Here is a 6,545-nt window from a genome sequence, read left to right on the forward strand (position 1 = left end):
CTTCGCCCCTCGCCCTTTCGCCCCTGAGGGAGGAGCCCCCCCCTGCCTCCCCCCTCGCGGTTCCCGAGCGGTGTCCCGGCGGCGTTCGCGGCGGCGGCGTGATCCCCCCCCCCCTCCCCCACGCACCTCGAGAGGGGCCCCTGAGTCGGGCTCACAAAGCGCCGTTGCATTCGTATGGAAAGAAGGAAGGAGGGAAGGAAGGAGGGAAGGAAGGGGCGGTGAGCCCTCCTCCTCTCCCCTTCGCCGCCTCTGTCTCCGCTTTACCTTCACTCAGGCCCCCTCCCCCTCCCCCCTCCCCAACCCCCACATCCATGCAAGTGCTGAGTCAAGTAGTTGCATGATTGTGTTTTTTTTTTTCTTTGCTGTTGTAGTTGTTGACCGCCTCACCAACAAGTGCACGCGTGATGGTGTGTGTGCGTGTGTGTTCATCTACACGCGTGTGCATCATGCTGTCCCCCCCCCCCTCCCGCACCACACAAATCCCCTCCCCCCACCTCCCCTCCCCCACCTGTTTACGCTCGTGTGTATGCATGTATGTGTATCGTGTGCGTACACACCCGCATGCACACACGTGTACAACTCTTAACTGCGCAGTTTGAAAGGGGGGCGAGGGAGTGCGTCCCTCCCCCTCCCCCCGCCCGCGCTACAGAATTCCCTCCAGGAGCGTCTTGGGAGAGACTCCTGGCGAGGGCGACCGGAACAAGGGAAGGAAGATGTTCAATGATGACGATGACGACGATGTTGATGACGATGATCTCAGTGTGATGACTCGTGTGCCATACATGTACAAGCAGTGTCAGAGACGAGCAGGGGGCCACGCAGCGCCAGGGGCCGTGCAGTGCCAAAGGGCCATGCTGTGCCAAAGCCATACAGTGCCACGTGCCATGCAGTGCCAAGGGTTGTGGATTTCCAAAGCTCATTGAATTCCAATTTCCATACACAGTGCCAAGGCCTCTGCAGTGCCAAGGGCCAAGCGAAGGCCTGCGTTGCGTGCCCCTCGCCCTCACGACACGCTCAGGTAGGCCTAGATTTCCGAGTACTTACCTCCCTCCCCCTCCCCTCCCTCCCCCTCCCCCTCCCCCACCGTTCCTGCGAAGCGGTGGGTCGGCGGCGAGTCTCTCCAGGCGGTGATGAGTAAAACATGAGTGATGATGAGTAAAGGACTGTGGCGATTCACGTTTCTTTGTTTGTTTGTTTGTTGGCATTTGAGAGAGAATTTTATTTTGCTTCTGTGATTTTTAATTTCATGTAGAGGTTTGTTGGCTTGAAGGTCAGAATACATTTATCTGGAAACTCATTTTTCTTTTTTTTAATTACGATAAGGATATATATATATATTTATATGTTCCCCCCAAAAGATGTGTTAATTGTTATTCGATTCGATTTGTTATATATATGTATATTTTTTTTGCATTGTATTCTCTCGACACATTCCTTAGGGGGGTGCTCTACCCCCCGTACCCCCTCATGTACGGGGCGAAGCGGAGGAAATGATGCTTGTGATAAAGATGGTGATAAAGATGGTCATGAAGATGCTGATGATGCTGATGACGGCTTTGCAAGTGTCAGAGAGTCGGGTCCTTCCAATCTGTTTACATTTGGGGTCATTTTGTGTTGTGCCATTGTGATTTTTACACTTTTTTATTATTATTGTGATGATGATAGTGGTAGTGATTGTTATGATGATGATAATGATTTGTTATTATCATTATCATTATTGTAATTATTTATTTTATTTTATTTTATTATTGAGATGTTTATTATTTTTATGCTGATTAGTGTTATTGTAACAGTGCACGTTATTGTATCAGTGTGTGGTATTGCAAAATTTCTCTTCTTATGTGGTTTATTATGTTTTTTATGTTTTTATGTGACATGTTTCTTAGTTTCTTTACATGTCCAATCCCAAAGCATGCCTCTGGTTTCAGCTTGCTTTCCATGTTACTTTTGTTTGTGTGTTTGTTTATTGTGTATCATCAGTTATCAATTGTGTTTTTTTTTTCATTTTTCAAACCACGATTTGTGTTATTGTGTTTTATCGATTTGTTTTTTTGTCTTGTCTTGTCCTTTCCTCTCCCGACACATTCCCAACACGTGGCTACCTCAAGAGAACTCACAGACGCCACCTCCCCCTCCCCCTCCCTCCCCCCGCCCCCTCCTCTGCCCCATGCCCATCCTTCGACCTCACCGCCCCCCCCCTCCATGACCCCCCCCCACGTCCCCTTTGAGTGTCTTTCATGAGTGTCTTAGCTTCCGTGTCTTCACAAGAGTGCCTTAGGGAGTGTCTGGCAGTGTCTGGCGTCGATCCCGGGCAGGCAGACAGGCAGACAGATAGGCCTGGCTTGCCCGCGGCGATGACTTTACCTCATGAAAAGGTATAGAAGTGAAACTCTTCATATATATGTATATATATATATATATATATATAAGTATATATATACGTATATATATACGTATATGTATACACATATATATATGTATATATATATATATATATATATATATATATATATATATGTATATATATATACACGTATGTATGTATGTATAACTAATGTTATAAAGTAATATGCATTACTTCTGTCATATTTTTGGGAGTGAGAGAATGAGTGCCTTCGCGTGGCTGTTTGTCTGAAGCGGCCGCAATTGAGGACACGCGAAAGCAAGATTGTGGGCGTGAGCAGGTACGAGGGGGCGTGTCTGCGCCCATGTGTGTGTGTGTGTGCTTGCCCTGTGCCCTGCCCCCCACCACTACCCCTACCCTCCCCCCTCCTACATGATCTTTACCAAATGTGATGACTTCATTAGTTGTAATGTTCCCAGTGGGTCCATATTTTTACTGATATTGTAGGCCTATATAATATTATTATTATATTATAACTATTTTATACTTGTAGAAATGTTCTTTTTACGACGAAAACGAACTGAGGAGCTGTGTTCTTCTTCAATCTGTTTTTTCTTGTCTTTGATATAAATTATATTTGATGTCGCCGTCGTCGATGACGAGAGAGAGAGAGAGAGAGAGAGAGAGAGAGAGAGAGAGAGAGAGAGAGAGAGAGAGAGAGAGAGAGAGAGAGAGAGAGAGAGAGAGAGAGAGTGTTCTTATTGTTGTTTATATCTATACCTAGTGTTCTCGTGCCATTCGAAGAAGTATAAAAACAAAAACAAATTTAATTGTGCGTGCGTGCGTGCGTGTTCCGTCTTCGAAGTGAGTGAAGGTTGTGTTACAAGACAAAGTCGCAGCGGCCCCTGTGACGAGGGTGACGTCCCAGCCCTCATGACGTCGTCCCAGCCCTCATGACGTCACAGCCCTCATGACGTCACGGGCTCGTTACGTAATAGCTTTATTGGACACGCGAAGAAGTTGTGACTGAACATTTCCGTTTGAACGAAGGACTGCCGTGGTCTTCCCTCAAGCCCCGCCCACTGACCGCCGTCCCCGCCCCCAGTCTCCGCCCACAACCCTTGCAAGCTCCGCCCACGCCAGCCGGAAGGAGGCCCTCCACGCGGGATTCCCTCGAGCCGATTCTGCAGCGGCGCGTGGGCGTTCAGGACCAGACTCCGCCCACCCTGAGCAGCTCGTGGGCGTCGAGAGGAGACTCCGCCCATCCTTGGTAGCGCGTGGGCGTCTAGAGAAGACTCCGCCCACCCCTCACGACACGTGGGCGTCCAAGAGACTCCTCCGCCCTTCCTAGGCAGCGTGCGGGCGGCTAAGCAAATCCTTCACCCATCCTGTGGAGCGTGTGGGCGTTTCAGAGTAGTCTCCGCCCATTCTCATCATCGTGTGGGCGTTTCAGAGAAAACTCCGCCCATCCTAAGCAGCGTATAGGCGTGTAAGGCTCCGCCCATCGTCGTGTGGGCGTTTTAGAGAAGAGTCCGCCCACCTCGATCGGAGTGCGGGCGTTTTAGAGAAGAGTCCGCCCATCGCGATCGGTATGTGGGCGTGTAGGACTCCGCCCCTCGTGAGCGTGGTGTGGGCGGCGCGGGCTGAGGGCAGTAAGGACACACTAGTCGCGCGAGTCGCCCCCCCCCCCCCCCCCGAGTCGTGGCCAACAGCTTTAACCTGACGATCAAGAGAGATTTGACGGGCATGTTGGGTGTGGAGAAGAGGGAGGGGGAAGAAGGAAGGAGGAAGGGCAGGAGGAAGGATAGAGGGAGGTGGAAGGAGGAAGGTGGAAGAGAAAGAAAGGGAGGTGGAAGATGGAGGGAGGAGGAAGTGGGAGGATTAGATGAAGAGGGAGAAGGGAAAGGAGGAGGAGGAGAATCGGAAGGAGAAATTAGACGAGATAATTGTAGTGCCTCCTCTCCCCCTCGCCCCCTCATGCCTCCTCCTCCTCTTCCTCCTCTTCTTCCTCCTCTTCTTCCTCCTTCTCCTTCTCCTCCTCCTCCTTCTTCGTCTTCTTCTTCTTCTCTCCTCCTCCTCCTCCTCCTCCTCCTCCTCCTCCTCCTCCTCCTCCTCCTCCTCCTCCTCCTCCTCCTCCTCCTCCTCCTCCTCCTGGCAAACCCTCTCTTTCCTTCCTCCATGCGCTCGCACTTTTTTCCCTCTCCCTTTTCTGTCTCTTTCTCCCTCCTTTTGAGCCTTTTCGTTCTACTCCCTTTCCTCTCTTTTGTCTCGTGCTCCATTTCTCTCTCTTCTCATATCTGTCTCCCTTTCTATTCCTTTCTCCTTTTCTGTCTCTTGCTCCACTTCCTTCTCCTCTTTCCTTCCTACCTCTTTCTCCCTTCCTCTCTTCATTTCCCTTGTCGTTCTCTGTCCCTTTCCCTTCCTCCCTTCTCTCTCTTTCGCCTCTTTATCGGTCTCTCCTTCTCCCCAGTGTCTTCAAACCTTATCAATTGAGTCTGATTGGAGATGAGGAGAAGGAAAAGGAGAGAGAGAGAGAGAGAGAGAGAGAGAGAGAGAGAGAGAGAGAGAGAGAGAGAGAGAGAGAGAGAGAGAGAGAGAGAGAGAGAGAGAGAGAGAGAGAGGGAGAGGGCGCCATACCCCATGCCCAAGAGCGGGTTGCAGAGGACCATACCCAGCACAAAATATATGAAGAACAATTTATGTGTAAATAATTATGTTGACGATGATGATTTTTTTTCGTGTTAATTAACTGTGTAGTGCAATAGATAACTTATTGTATTTTAGGAATTATATTCTAAATATGGATTTTTTTTTTGTTTTGATAATTCGTGTGTTTGTGTGTGTGTCTTCTTTGTAAATACTTATTTTGTTTTATTAATCTTGTACAAATTACAACAAAAAAGGTTTCCTAGTAAAGTCATGTTATTAGATTTTCCTTGTTTTTATTTGTTTTGAACCTCTTGTGTTTTTGCTTTAATTGTGTGTTTGTTCGCGCACATTTTCACGTTTGTCTTTTGGTTTATACTTTGGCTTGAAACGAAAATTGTTAATATTTTATTGGCTCAAATATTTAAATTTTTATCACTGAATATTGGCAGCAATGAACTTTTGTGATAGTTATAAAACAAATAAAGAAAAAAGAGCATAATGGCGATGTGCCGAAATGGAAATAGAAATTGAACATGAAGGAAATTATCAATGATATATATCGGTGAAGAAAGATAAGAAGAAAAAAGGAGAGAGAGAGAAAATTAACGAAAAAAAAAAAAATGCAAATCTTTGAAAGTGAAAAGTGGAATATAAATGGCAGAAATGCCACAGAAGATTAAATAAAAAGAGATAGAGAGATTTGATATCTGCTTCTTAAGATAGATAGATCAAACATGAAAAAAAAAAACGTATAAGAGAAAAGACTTAATTAAAAAAAAAGAAAAAAAAAATCAGTGAAATTGCATGTGTTGTAAGTATCCATGAGGATATTTTCATTTTTCTTCTCTTGGATATTCAGAATTTCTATTATTTATCATCAGATATTGAAATTCCTTTTATTTGATACTGAAGATTCAGTTTTCATTGTTTTTTTTTTATTGGATTTTACCCTTATTTGGATTTGTGGCCAGAAAAACACAGTCTTGGAATACTTAAAGTTTATTGACGAAAATGGTACATTTCGAAGATAAATTAAAAGTGACAGATGTAATCATAATAAAGGTTACTTCTGTTTATAAAAAAAAGAAAAAAAAAGGCACACTTAGAACATGATGTCAACATGGTAGCAACATACCTGAAGAAAAGATTTTTGGTAAAAGAAACATGAAAAAAAAAAAAAAAGTTAAATAACAGATAATACAAAACAAGAAAATAAAAAAAAGAGGTAGAACCCATCTCAAAAGAAAAAAAATCCCATTTCTTAATAGATATCTGTGCCTGAAAGCAGAGCAATTCTGAATTCGACTTCTTAAAAGAATCAGTTTGCTCTCCAAATAATGAAGAGTCAATCGTCGTCGATTTTCCCTCTCGGCGAACTCTCCAGTCGCTGTCCGTGTAGACTCATTAACACTAATGTAGTATTGATAGATCTGTGGCAAAAGTATAACTGCATAGATGGCAAACTTTATTTTATTTATGTGTAGTCATTTATTATATAATAATTGAATATGTATACTAATGATCTTATTACTATTACTATTATCTTGTGTGA

At 45.1% G+C, this 6,545-nt stretch overlaps 1 protein-coding gene across 1 annotated transcript in view; it reads left to right on the forward strand.

The window, feature by feature from the left end:
• LOC125039024 (serum response factor homolog A-like) overlaps positions 1–4,411 on the forward strand; it is a 14,286-nt gene extending 9,875 nt beyond the window's left edge. Inside the window, exon 2 of the mRNA XM_047632743.1 lies at positions 1–4,411. This exon is cut by the window's left edge and continues 739 nt beyond it. The gene's annotated coding sequence lies outside the window, so the exon portion shown is untranslated.
• The last annotated feature ends 2,134 nt before the right edge of the window (positions 4,412–6,545 follow it).

The sequence above is a fragment of the Penaeus chinensis genome, chromosome 26 (genome assembly GCF_019202785.1).
Source record: "Penaeus chinensis breed Huanghai No. 1 chromosome 26, ASM1920278v2, whole genome shotgun sequence".
NCBI classification, from domain to species: Eukaryota; Metazoa; Arthropoda; class Malacostraca; order Decapoda; family Penaeidae; genus Penaeus; species Penaeus chinensis.